Here is a 20909-nt window from a genome sequence, read left to right as displayed (position 1 = left end):
AAGATCATTCCTAGGTATTTAAAGTTGAATCATGATCCAAAGTAGATCATAGGAGATAAGCATGTAGGAATTCTTACAAGAAGAAAGGTCAAAGAAAGTTCTTGCATGATCTCTGAATTTGATCCTAAAACATTTAAAGAGGCACATAAAGATGAAGACTGGATTAAGGCTATGGAAGAGGAACTTGACCAGATTGAAAAGAATGGTATATGGTCTTTGGTACCCAGACCTAATCACAAAAATGTTATTGGCACCAAATGTGTTTTCAGAAACAAGCTGAATGAAGATGGCATAGTGGTAAGAAACAAAGCCAGATTGGTATGTAGGGGATATGCTCAAGAAGAAGGAGAAGACTATGGAGCAACCTTTGCTCCAGTAGCCAAATTGGAAGGAGTTCAAATGCTTCTTGCATATGCAGCCTTTAAGGGATTCAAAGTGTATCAGATGGATGTGAAATCTGCATTCCTGAATGGAATACTTGAAGAGGAAGTGTATATAGAGCAACCAGATGGGTTTTCCCTATCAGAAGACAGTGATATGGTGTGTAGGCTACATAAAGCCTTGTATGGATTGAAGTAGGCACCTAGAGCATGGTATGAATGTTTACACTCCCATCTTGTGAAGATTGATTTTGAAAGAACAAGTGAAGATAGCAATATCTATCTAAAGTCAGAAGGAGACCAGATTCTGATTTGTGAAGTGTTTGTTGATGACATAATTTTTGGTGGAGATGACAAGATGACTCATGCATTTGTAGATGAGATGATGAAGGAATTTGAAATGTCACTAATTGGAGAGATTAAGTTCTTCATTAGACTATAGATTAAACAAATGAAAGATGGTATCTTTATTACTCAGTCTAAGTATGTCAAAGACGTGTTGAGAACCTTTGGCATGGAAGATAGCAAACCGGTTGGTACACCAATGGTGACTGATTGTAAATTGTCAAAAGAAGATGACTCAGCATTGATGAATGAGAAGGAATATCGTTCAATGATTGGTAAGTTGCACTATGTAGTACACAACAGATCGAACATTGCACATGCAGTGGGCATTACTACACATTTTCAAAAAAGTCCAAGAGAATCCCACTTGGTAGCAGTCAAGCGGATTCTCATATATCTGAAGGGAACTATAGACTATGGATTGTGGTATCCATACAGTAATGATTTCAATCTCAAAGTGTTTACAAATGCTGATTGGGCTGGTAATGTGGATGACCAGAAGAGCACAACTGATGGTGCATTCTTTCTCGATGGTAGACTAGTCTCATGGATGAGTAAGAAGCAGAGTTGTATCTCTTAGTCTACAATAAAAGCTGAATATGTAGCAACATTCATGAACTATACTCAGACAATTTGGATGAAGCATGTATTAAGTGGTTTCAATGTCCCTGTATCTGAACTAGTGAGTATATTTTGTGACAACACAAGTGCAATAATATTTCTAAGAATCCAGTATTGCATGCTAGAACCAAGCACTTCGAGCTCAAGTTTCATTTCTTGAGGGAGAAAGTTCAAAACAAAGAGGTTGTATTGGAACATGTTTCCAGTAAGGAGCAGTTAGCAGATATATTCACCAAACCTCTATTGAAGGCTACATTTACCTATTTAAGAGGTGAATTAGGGGTGCTGCCCCTTCAAGAGGTGAACTAAAGGTATGTGCTCCACATCAGTCAGGTATTGCATTGTCAAATCTTTTTCGGATTGATGTGTTGAAGAATGCTACTCCTCAAGGGGAGCAGCATAGTGGAACATGGATGTTTTTGCCTCCACTTTGGCATTGTTGTCAAAGGGGGATAAGATGTGAAGCAAAGAAGATATTTACAGTTTTGAAGATAAGAGATTGGGGAGAAGATGTAAAGCAAAGAGATATCTTTGTATATTGCCATCAATGCCAAAGGGGGAGACTGTTGGCATATGTGCAGAGTTTGATGACATGATGATATTGTATGTTGTCATTGATGTCGACATGCTAAAGAATGAACCGGTATATTGAAGAAAGCAAACTGGTAAGAGAACCGATATGATGGTATGAAGAGAACCAGTATGATGATGTGAACCCGTATATGCAAAGTGGTGAACTCGTATGTGAACCAGTATCGGGGTTTCATATGTTATCACTATCAGTTGGTAGTCTCGGCTTCAAGGTTTTCGGTTGATGCATTTTAGGTCTGTGTGATTCGATCGATGACATCCTATGATGGGTTAACATTGAACCGGTATCAGATCATTTTGCCACATCAGCCTTGTGCGCGTGAAGAATTTCCTTGAGAATCTTGCATGAAGAAGATTGATCCTATCTAACTTGGGAATGTGCGAATTATTAGTAAATGGTGGAGAGCGCGTGATGGGTTATCAACTTCCAGAAGTGATAAAGAATGACTAATGGTGAACATCTTGAGATTTGTTCAAGATTGTTTCATTCTATGCAATGTGATTGAACGGTCGGGATTGGACCGACTGTATTGATAACTTAAATATTTAGGGTTTAGGATTTATGCCACCAACCTATCTATTTCCTATAAGGTCGATGATGATTTGCATTGAGAAGGTTGTTAGCAAATGTTATGTGTGTATCCAAGTGAAGAGATACTTGATTCTTGCCAGATCGGAGAAGTGTGTAGATACCTGCAGAGTGTGATTGTAGAAGTAAAGGAACTAAAGTGGATTTGCCTTGGCATTTAGTGCTTTAATCAGATCAGTGTTTTACCTATTGACTTCTAACCATTTCAGCAGCTGGAAAATCCCTTAACTGGGTAGCTTTAACATGCTTTTTGTAAATCATTTAACAGGGTGACTCAAAATCATTGAGTTCTTCAAACCCTCTTGCAAGGTAACCTTTAACAGGGTTCTAACCTTGAACCAGGTATTTAGCCATCCCTTAACCAGGTGATCCCTAGCAAGATCGGTTCCTAGTAGAACCTATTGAAAAGTCCTTAACTCGATTAGGCTCCTAAGAGAGCGGACTTCAGAAGAGTTCAAGAACAACTTGTGGGTATTCATCCCCACCATGGTTTTTCCCAGTTGGGTTTCCAAGTGAAAATCACTGTGTCATGTGTGATGCTTTTTCATGTGATGATTAGTGTTTTGTGTTAATTGGTAATGCATGTTGATCCAGTGGTCATTATATTTCTGATGATGTATTACTTGTTTATGCATATGGGTGAAATGGAAATGAGATATTAGGTGTGGTGAAGATCTTAGTGTTACCGATTTATGTCTTTCATAGTCATACTGTGTTTTACCGGTAGTGCCCTGTTTTAGATCAGTGATACTGTTTACTAGTTAGTACAGTCTATGCAGTTCAAGTGGTTGTTAAGGAAATCTTTTTGCCTATACTGATTCACCCCCCCTCTCAGTATCTGTTGAGTATTTACTGTTCATCATTATTCATTAGATAATGATAATGAATGCAGCAAATAATATTTAATGCACTTAAATGAATATCTAAATGGATGTAATGAATCTTCATGTAAGTAAATGACAATGGACTAGATGCATTTAAAATTTTTATGGAATGATAATGCTATGCGTCCATGATATATGAATGCAAGTTGATGAAAGATTACAGTTGTGGAATGCACATGTGTGATGATGTATCTGAGAACTTTGTCATGATGATATCAAAACCAATTCATTTTAAATAACCTCTCATATTTAACATGTTTATACTTGCATACAAACCATGAATATGAATAATGAATGATCAAATGGATGGGTGATATGCAACAAAATGCAATGTAAACAGATGAGATGGAATGACAATCCATAGTGCTTTTAGTTTTTTCATCATTGAGCATGGTAGTATCAATCTTGGACGAGGTGGTAGGAACCAAGTTTGGAGCATTGTACCTATAAGCAAGAAACATAGATAAAGAATATGGACCCTCCATAATGGTTCATGCGCAAATGGTCGAGGTATACACTGTATTCAGCAAGCCATAGTGATCCATGACTATATTTTGCATAAGATCACGTAACTTAGTGAACTTCCCATGTAGACACCATTAGGACATGCCCCAGAACTTCATTGGAACAATTCACAGACAATAAACAAAATGATACTTAGGAACCATCTTGGCTACTCTAATCACTTGTGGATATCCTAGAGTAGCGTAGGAACTTGATATAAATGAATAAATAACTTAACAAACTGACCAAGGACTTGATAGCTTAAACATAATTTTCTTGTCAAAGATAATGTTATCATGTCTATGTTTTGGTAAGGAAGGATGCATCCTTGTTAAGACAGTTGTGCATACTTGTGTTGATTGATTGGTTTATTTGATAAGTGATTATTGTTGGAGTATTTCAAAATGTTTGTTTGGTGTCTGTTTCGATGCGTATGTACAAAGGTTATCATGCGTTGCCATGTTTTTTATTGTTTTTGATGTTTTTGTTATGTTTTTGGATTTTTGGAATGTTGTGAATGTTTTTGGTAGTTTGTGAGTTAGTTTTGAATGAAGAGCTTAATGAATCATAAGTAATGTAGAGTCCACTTCCATCAATTGGTTAAGAGCCTTGCCCCTAGTTTAGATATTATTATGAAAAGCAGGATGCAGGGCACATGAAGGAATAATCATGATTGCAGATCAATAACAAGCCATGGTTTGAATGATGGATGGATGGATGCAATGGATATAATGGATGTGATCGCAACAAGTTTGAAAGACAATGGAAGCATAGTATTTACGAGTAGCACCTGTTTGCCAGGTTTTCACCATCGTACTTACCCAAGGTGCCACCGAAGTGGTTATTCACCATTTGGATGAATGATTTTCTTTACTATTTTCTTGATTTTTTTGTATTTTATTCAGGACTTTTTTTCTGAATGTTTTTTATATTTGTTGATATTGGAAGGAGCCAGATGCGCTACACAACTTATGTATGAAACCATTTGAGGTGTATGTTGTTGATAGGATCAGCTAGTGGTTCGCCTTCGGAGGTTGCTAACTGATATGCCCCAGACCCAAAGACGACAATGATGACATAGGATCCCAACCAATTGGACTCAAACTTGCCTTGATGTTCCCTTTTTGGTTGAATTCGAGGGTTCTCTCTAAGAACAAGATCACCTACCTCAAATGTGCGAAGTCAAATGCGATGATTGTAGCTTCTGCTCATGTGCTGTTGATATGCCTTGAGGTGGTTGTATGCAGCTTGTCACCTTTCATCAAGAAGCTCTAAATCTTGGAGACATGATACTCTGTATGCTTCATTATCTATGATATTATGCAAGGATACCTGTAGAGATGGTATCTCTACTTCAATAGGTAAGATAGCTTCTGCTCCATAGACTAGTGAGCAAGGATTTGCGCTTGTAGGGTTTTGAATGTTGGTTCGATACGCCCATAATGTTGGATTTAATTTAATGTGCCAATCATGGACAACATCATTGACTGTCTTCTTGAGTATTCTCAATATGTTCTCATTTGATTCTTCATTCTGAGCATTTCCTTATGGGTAATAGGGAGTGGAAAAGCGGTGTTGGATGTGAAATCTCTCATAGAGTTCACAGACGTCTTGATTCTTGAATGGGAGTCTGTTATCTATGGTGATGGACATGGGTAAATCATACCAGTAGATGATGTAATTAAGGATGAATGTGGCGATCTACTTGTTGGTGACTTGGGTAAGTGGAACAACTTCGATCCACTTTGTGAAATATTCAATAGCAGTAATGATGAACTTATGGTCGTTGGATGAAGATGGATGGATCTTACCCACAAGGTCAAGGCCCCACTGATAAAAAGGGCATGGTGTTTTGATTGGTTGTAATTCTTGTGTTGGTGAATGTATCAAGTCTCTATGAACTTGGCACTTCTTGCATTTTCTAAAAAATAGTAGGAGTCTTTTTCCATGGATGGCCAATAGTATCCTACTTGCATGAGTTTCTTTGCTAGCGAGGGAGTTCTTGAGTGAGTCCCACAAATTCCTTCATGTACCTCTTCCAAGGCCTTTGTTGTCTCATCTTGTTCCAAACATCAAAGGAGAGTACCATCAAGACTACGGCAGTATAGGGTTTCGACAATAATGGTATATCGAGCTGTTTGACGGATGAAGGTTTTACGTTGGTTATTTGATTGGTTGGGAGGAAGTGTGTGATCACTGAGGTAGGTATAGAAATCATCGTACCATGGTGATTTGGAACTGACAAGGTGACATATCATCTCAGATTCGGGGATATCATGAGTGGGAATCCAAAGTTTCTCTACCAAGAACTCGTAGCATGTTGAATTCTGTGGAAAATCTAGGAGAGATGCAATGGTAGCCATAGTGCCAGCAGCTCAATTATGATCTTTGGGTATTTGCTCAGAGGTGATAGTTGTAAATGATGTTTTTAAACTGTCCACCATTTGCTTGTATGACATGAAGTTATCATCCTTGGTTTGATATTCATCGGTGACTTGTCGGATGACCAGTTGGGAGTCACCATATACCTGTAGCTCTTTCAGTTTCCATTGTATGGCTAATCTGAGTCCTATAATCAAGGCCTCATACTCTGCTATGTTGTTCCTACATGGAAATGTTATTCGGTAAGACTTCAAGATGTTGTCACCTTGAGGTGTGATAAACATAATGCTTGCCCCCGAGCCATGTCTAGTGTATGAACCATTAAAATATAACTCCTAGGGTTGTACTATTATGATCATGAATATATCTTCATCTGGGAAGTTAGAAATAAGAGGATGATCATCTTTTTGTGGTGCATCAGCCAACTGGTCTGCAATAAATTGGCCTTTGATAGCCTTACGATCCACATACTCAATGTCAAATTCACTCAAAATCATCACCCATTTGGCGAAGCGGCCTATCAATGTTGCTTTGCTGACTAAGTACTTTAGTGGATCGATCTTGCTAATGAGTTGTACTTTATGTGTCAACAAGTAGTGCCTCAGTTTTGTGGCTACCAAGGTTACTGCTAGGCAAACTCACTCAATAGGTGTGTAATTGAGTTCATAGCCAACTAGTGTGCGAGAGATGTAGTAAACAACACACTCTTTCCCTTATGAATTATGTTGTGCCAGCAGTACTCTTAATGTTGTGGTTGTAGCTGAGATATATAGCAAGAGAGGTCTACTTGGATCTGGTGGGATCAACAACGGTGTATTCATGAGATAGTCCTTAAGCATTTGGAATGCTTGTAGGCATCTGACATCCCATTGAAAGCAGATGTTCTTGTGTAACAAATGTGTAAAGGGATGACACTTATCTGCCAGTTGTGCAATGAATCTCTGAATTGATTGTAGTTGTCCTTGTAGTGTCCTTAGCTGATTAATGTTCTTCGGAGGTGGCATGTCCATGATTGCTTTGAATTTTGTTAGATCGACCTCAATGCCCTTGCTTGAGACAATGTATCCTAGAAGCTTCCTTGAGGTTACTCCACTGGTACATTTCTTTGGATTGAGTCCAACATGATATTGTTCTAGTTTGTCAAAGATTTTATCTAATATGGCAAGATGACCTACTCTTGTTAATGATTTTTCTAGTAAGTCATCGACATAATCCTCCATTATGGTATGCATCATGTCATGAAAGATGGTGGTCATAGCTCTTTGATAGGTTGCTTCTGCATTCTTTAGACCAAAAGGAATCACATTCCAACAGTATGTTCCCCATGGGCATTTGAAGGTAGTTTTATGTTGATCTTCTGGAGCAATCTTTATCTAGTTGTACCCTGAAAAGCCATCCATAAGAGAAAGCATGGCATATCCTACTATTAGGTCCACAATCATGTCAATGTTTGGTAGGGGGAAGTCATCCTTAGGACATGCCTTGTTTAGATCTCTAAAATCTGTACAGATACAAATGTCCCCATTTTGTTTACCAACAGGTACTATATTGGAGATCCACTTTGCGTAATCAATTGGTCTGATAAAACCAACATCCAGGAGTTTCTTAAGTTTTGCTTTGACTAGTACAACTATCTAGGGGTGCATCTTTTTGAGCTTTTGTTTTACCGGTTTAGCTCCTTCTCCCATGATGAGGTGATGTATGACTAAATCAGGATCTAGACCAGGCATGTTTGCATATGACCATGCAAATTTGATCTAACGTTTCTAGAAGAATTCTACAAATTTAGGTTGTTCCTCTAGAGTTAAAAGAGATGCTAGATGTATTTGGTTGGGAGTCTCAGGGATCCCCACATTGAATTCTTTTGTTTCCTCGATGAGGATTGTTGATCGTTCCTGATTTGTACTAGAGGGGAGGATGTCAAACCTTTCATCCTCAAGTGCCTCAGGGAGGTTTTCACCGTTCGATATGCTCTTTCTTTTTACTTTTTTGGGATCAAATAGTGCCACATTGTGGTTTTCACTAGAAGATTAATGATTTATTGTGATATTTTTGCAGCTGAAAGGTTTGGCATCTGCCCCAAAGTATGTTGCGCTCTTAAGTTCGATGGAAAATCCATCTTTGTGTGATAGTTCTGATACTAAATATGATTAGTATAGATGTCAAGCTAACAATATGAGAGGGGGGGGTGAATCATTCAAACTTAATCTTCAATAAAAATAATAGATTCAACCTCGGTAACCTTATCAGAAAAATAGTAATGTATGCAGACCCATAAATAGATACGATCACAAACATATAACACCAGATTTAACGTGGAAACCCAAATAGGGAAAAACCACTGTGGGATTTTAGACCCACTAAAAAATATACTCTTCTAGAGTATGCTCGGTTAAAAGCAAATCCTGTTAAAGATTACAAACACATTGCTAGATGTGACCTGGTTAAGGGATTTCCCTCAGATCTGTTAGGATCTTCACCTTTTTAGAAGTGACCTTGTTAAAGGATTTCAAATACTCAATAAGAATGTCACCTTGCTAGAGGATTTTACAAATAAGACTGTTAAGTCCACTCAGTTAAGAGATTTTCTGCTACTTTACAAAATAACAGTAATAAAAATATGTCTGCAACTTCACATCTAAAAATGCTAAAGTAGATTCTTATTTGTTCAACACAATCTAGACATAGAACTAATCTTGTCTATCTGCTGGGCTCTTATACTCTGTTATTCTAACAGGTCTTCAAGCTTCTGTGCTCGGTAATCACTATGTAGCATCCCTATGCATACACTTGCCCGCATACATTGTTTATCAACAATTTCCTATTTATAAACAATCTTCCAACCGCTTAATCTCCTTGATCACATTTCCCATGATCAATCATAGCCATCAGATCTTCAATCTTGTCCAGGTTCAATGTATCCTTCGATCTGAAAATGTTTTACCCCACCTTGGAACTTGTGCTAGGGTATTGCAGTTCAATCTGAGCTGTAGATCTTCCTCCCGATATTTCATTGCCATAGATTCATTAGCAATCTTCATACACAACTTACCAATCATTTAATCTACTTCAGCTCATTAGCTTCCTTCATTAAATATCACATGTAAACATTTAATGTATTCTGTTATAGCTCAGTTACAACTCGGTAAATACTAAACTTCACTTGGTAGACATTTTGCCTTCATTAACCGATAGCGATAACCTTAGGGTTTACCAACTAGGTTCCTTAGGGTTTACCGACTAGGTTCTTTGCTCGGTAACATAGTATAGTATTAACCTTTCAAACAATAGCATATGTAGGATATTAAAACAATCTAAACATCATGATCTCATCATTGTCTAACTTGGTAATAGTTGCCCATTGAATAACTTATTTCTCCCCTTATTCATCATATTCTTTTTGCGTCTTTTACCGACATATTTATACTCATCAAATCATACTTCTTAAGATGTGGCAACATCATACTAAGTCAGAAAATCAATTTCTTGACATCAATGACAAAATAATAATATTAAGACAGTGAACATCCTTAATTAGTTATATCCATAGTCATCAACAACCTTCTCAGTATCCTTATTGAAATGCCAACAATCTCTCATTGTAATTGGAATGCCAATGGTCTCACTGTCTGTTATAATGCCAAAATTGTGATCCCCGCTTGGTATGTTATCCCGTAGTTCCAAAAAGTCAATGATCGCCTCATCGTTTTGGAATTGGTCAAGGCATGGGGATTTGGTTGGTTCCATTCGATGAGTTCAGGATAGATAATGGGAATTACCTCATTGATCAGATTAAGTTCATGGGATGTGTCAGTGAGGGTTAAGACATTGTGGTGAAGGTCGTTAATGGTACTCTCCCTGTCAGAATTAGGCGTAGGATGTGACATAGGGTCTGTAGAAGGTGTTTCCAGTTTAGTAACCCAAGAGGTTTTAATCTGTGCTTCTTTGTAAATAGGGATTTCTTTGCGAGGTGGAGGTGGTGATGTGTCTTCCTCATCTGAAGCATTGAGATGTACGTAATCGAATTCCCACTTGTGTGAGTCAATCTTTGAGTCGCTTTCTAGTATCCGATTACTATACCAAACAGGGATATCTTTTGAGTTGAACACTGCAGTTGTAATCAGTTGATGTACTACTGGTGGTGGAATTGTTGGTACTGTGGGTGCCATTGATGTTGTTGATGGGGTTGTTGGTTTGATTGGTAAGATGATTGGTGTTGCAAGTAGGATTATTGGTATTGTAGGAAGTATTATCGGTGCTAATAGTGGGATTATGTATTTTGTAGGTATTTTAAGCAGGGTAAGTAGTGTTGTGGATGCTATTGATAGAATTCTCAGCCTTATTGGTGCAGTTGGTTTTGTTGGCGCTGCTGATATAATTAAAGGTGGCCTCTTTAGAGTATTAGGCTAATATAGAGGGGTGCTAGGATTTCCTTTCAATCTGAGTTTAGGACAAACTTCCTTTTGAAAACCCAATCCAGTGTTATCTTTTGGTTTTAACTCTGGTGGTAAGGGCTCGTTTCGTCCTTGTTTGCTAGGTCCTAGAGCACTCTGGCCATCATAGCCCATTTTTTGCATGATAATAAGACCTTTTCCATATTTATCTGTGGGTAGCTTAGCATGTAGGCGTTTTGTGGTATTAGGGTCTTTGTAGATCCATTATGCTAGGTCCTCATCTCTAGTTTCCTCTTCCTGACTTTTTCTAGGGTTGAATTGTGCCAAAGTGCATGTTGGCTTCACTAGTGGTGTTTGAAGTAACTTTTGAGGTTTTCCATAAGTTCTAGGAGAAATGGGTAATTGCCCAACACAAAAGAGTTGGCTTAAATTATATTCCCCAGGTCCTTCCTCTGCCATTTTTATTTTTAGCTTCTCTTGCTTTGGTATAGGGGTGTTTGAGCTATAAAGAGAGGTTGGACTAACATATGATGTGGATGGGATAGCTTCTCTATTATTAGGAACAACAATCTTTGGTTGATGGTTAATATTGTTACAATATGCAAATTGATTTGCATTGCCCAGGATTGTGATTTCTACACCGTTATGGGGAAACTTGATACACTGATGATAGGTAGATGGAACGGCTTGAATAGCATGTATCCAAGGTCTTCCTAAAAACAAATTATAAGGTAGAGGAAGGTCCAAAACTTGATAGATGATGTGCTTCATCACTGGGCCCACTCGGATTGGTAACACAACTGCTCCTTTTGAATAATGCTTTGCATCATCATGGGCTTTTATGGTTATCTTTTTGCTGGGATTCACTGATTCTATTGCATATCCCAATGCTGTGACCAACTGTAATGTACATATATTCAGACCGACGCCATTGTCAATTAAGACTCGCTTGATCCTGTGTTGGTTTATAAATCCTTCAATATGGAGTGAGGCATTATGTGGTTGTTGGAAGGATGTATTGTCACTTTCAGAGAAAGTGAGACATGGTGATGACCTTAGATTACCAACGATAGCTTGAAATTGATTTGTATGAAGATTGGAAGGGACTGACGCCTCTTGGAGAGCTTGATCCAAGATTGTTTTATGAGACGGGGATAGGTGCAAAAGCTCTAGGATGGATATAAGTGTGGGCATCTTATCTAACTATTCCACAAGGTTATACTGCTTTGGGATGGATGTTGTGCCTTGTGGAGCTACTTTTATGGTGAGCTTATTGTGATGCGTAATAACATTGCATTTAGGATGTGAGTTTTTGATGGTGATGATTGCAATTTGTTCGTTAGCATCATATAGGTGATTCACAGTATAATTATAGGAAGCTCACGTGTAATCAGTTGTATTAGTTTCTCACTCTGAGGTGGAAGGACCCCTTTGATCTTGTTATGGAAGCGGATTCTTGAACATGAGATGATCATTATTTGAGGTTTTTGGGTCATGTCCTTTGATTTCAATTTCTCCTCGGTCAATAAGATCTTGAACAAGAGCTTTCAGTCTATGGCAGTTACTTATTTTATACCTTTTCCCTTGGTGGAATTCACAATGTTCATTATCTCTCCACCATAGAGGTTTGACCTGGGGTTCATAGTTAGATGTCTTTGGTAAGGTCACCAGATTTGAAGAGACCAATTTACGCAATACCATTTCGATGGGTTCCTCTAAGGGTGTGTATGTAAGTTTTGGTTTATAATTTTGTTGTCATTGTCTTGGTTCCTCTTGCGGTGCATTGTGACATGGATTTTGTGGAGGAGCAATAGTGTTGTTTTTAGGAGGGGGATTTTGCCCCACAAATCTGACAACAGGTTGTGCACTCTTTATGGTACTTGCATCTACGACCTCATCATTGACGATGTTTTTGTTCTTGTTCCATAAGTTGGGTTTATTCCTACTAAAACACAGGTGAGCGCCATCTTTTGGTTTATTGTATATCTTGATAAGTCCCTTTTTGATAAGGGCCCATTCACATTTTAGTCCCTCGGTTATCATGTCATCAAAGGACTATGTGCCCTTCATGTCTAGGTGGAATTCCATTTCATCATTCAAGTTGGAAATAAATATTTCCACTAGGTCTCATTCAGGCAGATGAAGAGAACATCTGCTAGACAGTTGTCTCCACCATTGCAGGAAAGATGAAAATAGCTCCCCTAGATTTTATTTGGTATTGCACAGATTTGCCATGGTAACCTCGCATTCTATTTTGTGTGAATAATGTGCGATGAACTTTTGGACCAGTTCTTTGAATGTCCTAATGTCACCTGGCAATCGTGAAAACCATTGTGTGGTTGTCCCTCCCAAACTTTGAGGAAAAAGGCACATTAGATATGTGTCTTCATATGCCACTTCTAAGTGTTAGTTAGATGAGAGGGGGGGTGAATCAGATAAGCTCACAATCCAAAATCTTTATCAGATTCAACCTCGGTAGAACTTACTTGATATGCAACAATGACTGTAAAACATTCAAACTCATAAACTGATAAACTTAAAACATCAAAACACATTTAACACCAGATTTAACGTGGAAACCCAAATAGGGAAAAATCACTGTGGGATTTCAGACCCACAAAGAAAATATACTCTTCTAGAGTATGCTCTATTAATAGCCAATCCTATTATAGATTACATAAACACATTGCAAGATGTGACCCGGTCAAGGGGTTTCCCTCAGATCTGTTAGAATCTTGCACTTTGTTAGAAGTGACCTTGTCAAAGGATTTCAAACGCTCATTCAGAATGTTACCTTGCTAGAGGATTTACAAATAAGACTGTTAGGTCCATTCGGTTAAGAGATTTCTTGTCACTTACACAAATAAATAACAGTATTAAAATATATCTGCAACTTCACATCTGAAATGCTAAAGCAGACTCTATGTGCTCAAAATAATCTTGTCATAAGACTTATCTTCATCCTTGCTGGGCTTCTCAATCTGTTCTTTGATCAGATCTTCAATCTTTTGTACTCAGTAATCCCTTCAACAACATCTCTTTTCTTCTATTTGCCCGCCCCTGTTGTTCATCAACAATTCCTTATTTATAAGCAATTCCTAACCGCTTAATCTCCTTAATCACATTTCCCATGATTAATCTTAGCCATCAAATCTTCAAACTTGATTAGGTACATTGAATCCTTCAAATTGAAAAATGTTTTATCTTGCCTTGGAACTTTTATTCCTTCCTTGGTACTTGTGTTTGGTTAAGACCGTTCAGTCTATGCTGTAGATCTAACTCTTGAATTTTCATTGCCATTGATCCTTAACAAACTTTTTGCACGTCATTCCAATCTTCTATAAATCTCCAGTTCATTGGCATCCTTCATTTAATAATGTATTTATTCATCCAATGCATTCTGTTACTTCTCGGTTGACACTTGGTTAATTCTGAACTTTACTCGGTAGCTTCTTTCCTCTTTAATCGACAACGATAACCTTGGTGTTTACCGACTAGCTCCTTGCTCGGTAAAATAGAACAGTATCAAACTTTACTCATCATTTGCATGAGAGCTTTTCTCCTTCTTAGTCAGTCTTTGAATACACATATATAGGATATCAAAACAATCAAAATAATCATAATCGCATCACTATCTAATTCGGTAATAGTTGCCCATTGAATAACTTATTATTCTCCTTCATTTTCACATTCTTTCTGTGTCACTTACCGACATCTTTATACTCATCAAATCATACGTTTTAAGATATGGCAACATCATACTGAATCAGAAAATCAATTTCTTGACATCAATGACAAAATAATATTATTAAGATAGTAATCATCCTTTATCAATTATATCATCAATCTCCAACAACCTTCTCAATATACTCATATCAACAAACCATTGTAATGCCAACAATCTCCCCCTTTGGCATTGATGGAAATACCAACATTTGATGTATCCCAATTGATTTGGACTGCTGTAATTCTTCCCTTGAGCTATAAAACTTCCCCTGAAATTTTCTCCCCCAGTCATTAGTCTTCACCCAATAGTCTTCTCCTTTAGTCTTCTCCCCCTTTGACAACAATGCAAAAAGTAAAACTAATTCATGATGACTTCCCCTATGAAGTAATTTCCTTGCAGTTAAGACATATACAAATGTATCATCTTAGTCTTGATCAAAGCAGCTTGTCTTCATTCACTAATACCTGCACAACTTTAGAAACTCCTCCTAAAGTGTGTAAAACAACATCAACTCACAAATAGTATTCTGTTGAGTCATAGAATTGATGCTTTCACCGAACTCTATTAGTGAGTAGTAGATAGGGGTAGGACCCCTAACTTGCTTCTGAGATACTCAAAAGTGTCCCTTGGCAGTGGCTTTGTGAAGATGTCTACTAATTGTTCCTTTGTGCTAACATACTCCAGCATAACTTTCTTTTCTTGAACTTCTTCTCTTAGATAATGATACTTTATAGAGATATGCTTTCTCTTAGAGTGCATTACTGGGTTCTTTGAAATGTTAATAGCACTGGTATTATCACAAAATATAGTTACTAGCTTGGTAACTGTCTCGTTCATACCTTCCAACAGTTGTTTGATCCATGCTATATTGGTACAATTCAATGCTGTAACGACATATTTAGCTTCAGCTATTGACTGTGAAATGCATCCTTGTTTCTTGTTAAGCCAACTCACTAGTCTTTCTCCCAAAAAGAAAGCTACACTGCTTGTGCTTTTCTTGTCATCAATATTTTCTGCCCAATCAACATCAGTATGGACTTTTAAGTCAAAATCATTCCTCCTTTTGTATAGTAAACCATAATCTTCAGTGCCTCTCAAGTATCTAAAAATTCTTTTGATTGTTGTCATATGGGTTTCTTTGGGATCTGCAGAAAATCTAGCAACTATACCAACTGCATGTGCTATATCAGGCCTATTGTGAACTACATATTGCAACTTTCCAATCATAGATTGGTAAAGTGTCTCATCAATAGATGCAGATTCATCATTCTTTGATAGTTTACAATTAGTAGTCATAGGAGTACTTACAAGTTTAGAATCCTCCATTCCAAATTTCTTCAAGATTTCCTTTATATACTTGGATTGAGTAATGAAACTCCCATTGTGCATTTGCAGAATTTTTAAACCTATAAAATACTTTATTTCACCGATTAATGACATCTCAAATTCTTTGCACATTTCATTTCCAAAGTTCTTGCATAAAGAATCATTTCCACAAAAAATAATATCATCAACAAATATGGCTGACATCAGTATTTCATTCTCCTTATCATTCTTCATATACATGTTGTTGTTTTCACTAGCCCTTATAAATCCAATTTTTATCAAGTAAGAGTGTAACCTTTCATACCATGCTCTAGGTGCTTGCTTTAGACCATATAAAGCTTTGTTCAACTTACATACTTGATCTTTATTCTTCTCTTCAATAAATCCTTTAGGCTGTTCAATGTAAACTTCTTCTTCTAGTATACCATTCAAAAATGCAGATTTAACATCCATTTGATATACCTTGAAATTTTTGTAAGCAGCATATGCCAACAATGTTCTCACTCCCTCAAGTCTAGCCACAGGTGCAAAAGTCTCACCATAGTCTATTCCTTATTCTTGAGCATAACCTTTGCAAACTAATCTTGCTTTATTCCGAATGACCTCACCTTTTTCATTTAGCTTATTTATGAAAATCCACTTTGTACAGATTACATTTTTCTCTTTCGATCTTGGGACCAGTGTCCATGTTTCATTTTTCTTGATTTGTTCAATCTCCTCTGTCATAGCATTCACCCAATCTCCATTGCTTAATGCCTCTTTTACTATCCTTGTTTCAAACTAACATGTGTTCTGTCTCAGTTTGTTTCTTGTCATAACTGGGTCATCCTTATCTCCTATAATCCGACTTGATGCATGATTTCTTCTGATATATTTTGCTAATATATGCTCGGTAGGCTCTCTATGATCTTCTTCATCACTCGGTAACTGAGTATTTTCTTCATTTTCTTCATCAACTTTCTCGGTTGTCCATATACAAACTCTTCATAATCTTCCGGTTCTTTAGAATTTCCTTCATCATTTCTTTCTGCAAATTCATCAATTTTCACATTTGCACTTTCCACAATTTTATTAGATGATTTGATCAGACATTTAAATGCTTTACTCCTAGAGGAATAACCAAGAAAAGTTCCTTCCTCACTTTTCTGATCAAATTTTCCATTTATGTCATCTTTGTGAACATAACATCTACTTCCAAATATTTTAAAATAACTTACATTTGGTTTCTTGTCATACTAGATTTCATACGGTGTGTTCATAGTTCCTTTCTTCAATTGTACTCAGTTCAGGGTGTAAACTGCAGTGCTTATTGCTTCTCTCCAAAATGTTTGAGGTACTCTCTTTTCTATCACCAATGTTCTGGCACAATCTACAATAGATTTTTTTCTTCTTTCAGCTATTCCATTTTGTTGTGGTGTTCTTGGTGCAGATACTTGTCTCTTTATACCATGATCATTGCAAAATAAGTTAAATTCATCTGAAATGAATTCTCCTCCTCTATCAGATCTTAGACATTTCAATTGTCTTCCTGTTTCATTTTCAACTCTTGCCTTATACCATTTGAACATTTGCAAGGCTTCTGATTTCTCTTTTAAAACATAACTAACATCATCCTTGAGTAATCATCCACAAATAATATTAAGTATTTATCACCATAATAACTTTGAGCTTTAATAGGACCACAAAGATTAGTGTGCACAAGATCTAAAATTCCTTTAGAAGTGTAAGACTTACTTGTAAAGCTTGATTTTGTCATCTTACCCATCTGGCATCCTTGGCACATAGCATTCTCAGGTTTTTCTAAGCTCGGTAAACCTCTTACTTGGTGCTTCCTACTTATTTTGATCAGGTTATCAAAATTTACATGACAAAACCTTTTATGCCATAACCAGGTATCTTTTATTTTTGCATACAGACAATTGTTCAAAGTTGAGTCAAGATGAAATGTATTACCTCTTATTTGAGTCTCGGTAGTAGCCAACTTTCCATGTTTGTCATGAACTTTGACAATTCCTTTCTGAAATTCTATACGATATCTTGTATTGTTTAGCTGTGCTACACTCAACAAATTGTATCTTAGACCTTCAACCCAAAATACATCATCACATTTAGCATTGTCAACAAGTGTGATAGAACCTTTACCTTTTACCGGACATGGTGCATCATTACTAAATCTTACATAACCTCCATCATAATCTTCTAATTTAACAAACTTGTGTTTATCACCTGCCATGTGATGTGAGCATCCACTATCTATGATCCAAGAATCATTATTTTTTATGTGTGATATCAAGGCTTTTTCTTCATACCTTTCTTCATCTAATCCATCTTTGATAGCCACATATACAACTTCCTTTGTCTCAGTCTCATTAGATTTATTATCATTGGATTCCTCATCAACTACAAGGCATGTCTTTCTATCTCTCCTTTTGAAGTCTCGATGTCCTCTGTATTGGTTGTCTTTATGTCTATCATCTCAGTATTCCCTCTTTTCACTAGATTCTTTGTCAGGATAGTTAGAAGCCATATGTCCAATTTTATCATAGTTAAGACATTTCAAAGGCAGCTTTCCTTTATACTTACCTTTGCCTCTCGGTAACCTTCTGGCCAATAATGCTTCAAACTCTTCTTGCTTTCTGATTTCCTCATATAGTTTGTGTACTTCTTCCATGTTTTTGCGAAATCTTTTACTTGCTCCACTGTGATTTCCTTCAGTATACTTATACATTCTATCATTGTAACCATTAGATTCACCAAGATGAAAAGAACTGAATGCAGATTCAACTTTGTTTACCGAAGACCCACTGTTATCAAAATTACTTAACTCAAAAGCATGTAGCTTACCAATAGTAGCATCCAAAGAGACTGACATGTTTGGTACAGACCTTAATTCATTAATTGCAGAGACTTGAATGGCATAAGCAGGTAGAAGTGTTCTCAGCAACTTACTTGTTACATCATTTTCTTCAATAGTTCCTCCTGCTTCTTTGATTTGATTGACAGTTTCCTTTAACCTTGTACTCTATTGGATTATGTTCTCACCTTCATTCATTCTCATGGATTCAAGTTGTCCTCTTAGGCTGTCTACTTTTTCTCTTTGAACAGGTTCATCACCACCATACACAGATATAAGCTTATTCCACATAGCTTTGGCATCATTAAAACCTTCTAGGTCATTAAACTCTGAGTCGGTCAATGTTGATGTTATTTCAATCATAGCTTGAATATGTTCTTGCTTTTCCTTTATTTCTTCCATCATCATAGGGTGGGTGCTAGGTGCAGTGTATCATTCTCCCAATAATATGTTGCATATTCTTCAATTCCTGATAAATGTAGCTTCATCCTTTTCTGCCATGTGGAGAAACTTGACTTGTTCAGCTTTGGTGCATCCCTTTTATAAATCTTTGGATCTTGCCTCAAGTTCCTTTAAACTTTTCTTTCGAAGTCCAAGCTCTGATACCAATTGTTAGTTAGATGAGAGGGGGGGTGAATTAGATAAGCTCACAATCCAAATTCTTTATCAGATTCAACCTCGGTAGAACTTACTTGATATGCAACAATGACTATAAAACATTCAAACTCATAAACTGATAAACTTAAAATATCAAAACACATTTAACACCAGATTTAACATGGAAACCCAAATAGGGAAAACCACCAGGGATTTCAGACCCACAAAGAAAATATACTCTTCTAGAGTATACTCTGTTAAAAGCCAATCCTGTTATAGATTACATAAACATATTGCTAGATGTGACCCGGTCAAGGGGTTTCCCTCAAATTTGTTAGAATCTTGCACTTTGTTAGAAGTGATCTTGTCAGAGGATTTCAAACACTCATTCAGAATGTTACCTTACTAGAGGATTTACAAATAAGACTGTTAGGTCCACTCGGTTAAGAGATTTCCTGTCACTTACACAAATAAATAACAATAGTAAAATATATTTGCAACTTCACATCTGAAATGCTAAAGCAGACACTATGTGCTCAAAATAATCTTGTCATAAGACTTATCTTCATCCTTACTGGGCTTCTCAATCTGTTCTTTGATCAGATCTTCAATCTTCTGTACTCGGTAATCCCTTTAGCAACATCACTTTTCTTCTATTTTCCCGCCCCTATTATTCATCAACAATTCCTTATTTATAAGCAATTCCTAACCGCTTAATCTCCTTAATCACATTTCCCATGATTAATCTTAGCCATCAAATCTTCAAACTTGATTAGGTACATTGAATCTTCGAACTGAAAAATGTTTTATCTTGCCTTGGAACTTTTATTCCTTCCTTGGTACTTGTGTTTGGTTAAGACCGTTCAGTCTATGCTGTAGATCTAACTCTTGAATTTTCATTGCCATTGATCCTTAACAAACTTTTTGCACGTCATTCCAATATTCTATAAATCTCCAGTTCATTGGCATCCTTCATTTAATAATGTATTTATTCATCCAATGCATTCTGTTACTACTCGGTTGACACTTAGTTAATTCTGAACTTTACTCAGTAGCTTCTTTCCTCTCTAACCGACAACGATAACCTTGGTGTTTACTGACTAGCTCCTTGCTCGGTAAAATAGAACAGTATCAAACTTTACTCATCAATTGCATGAGAACTTTTCTCCTTCTTATTCAGTCTTTGAATACACATATATAGGATATCAAAATAATAAAAATAATCATAATCTCATCACTGTCTAATTTGGTAATAGTTTCCCATTGAAGAACTTATTATTATCCTTCATTTTCACATTCTTTCTGTGTCACTTATCGACATCTTTATACTCATCAAATCATACTTTTTAAGATATGGCAACATCATACTGAATCAAAAAATCAATTTCTTGACATCAATGACAAAATAATATTATTAAGATAGTAATCATCCTTTATCAATTATATCATCAATCTCCAACAACCTTCTCAATATCCTCATATCAACAAACCATTGTAATGCCAACACTAAGCAAGCTGAGTGAAATTCTCTGACATGATCTCGAGGGTCTCCTTTTCCCTGATACTTTTCAAACTTAAGTGTTTCAAACCCTCACGGAAAGGTGGAATATGTAGATTCCTATCAAAGGGATAGGGACAAATATCATTAAGTGAAAATCAGGCATTTTTCACACCACTGTGGAGTTGTTGGGCTATATTCTCGACTTGTTGCCTCA

This window comes from Cryptomeria japonica, chromosome 8 (genome assembly GCF_030272615.1).
Source record: "Cryptomeria japonica chromosome 8, Sugi_1.0, whole genome shotgun sequence".
Lineage (NCBI taxonomy): Eukaryota > Viridiplantae > Streptophyta > Pinopsida > Cupressales > Cupressaceae > Cryptomeria > Cryptomeria japonica.
The sequence above is the reverse complement of the archived record's forward strand: the minus strand, read 5'-3'. Positions refer to the sequence as shown.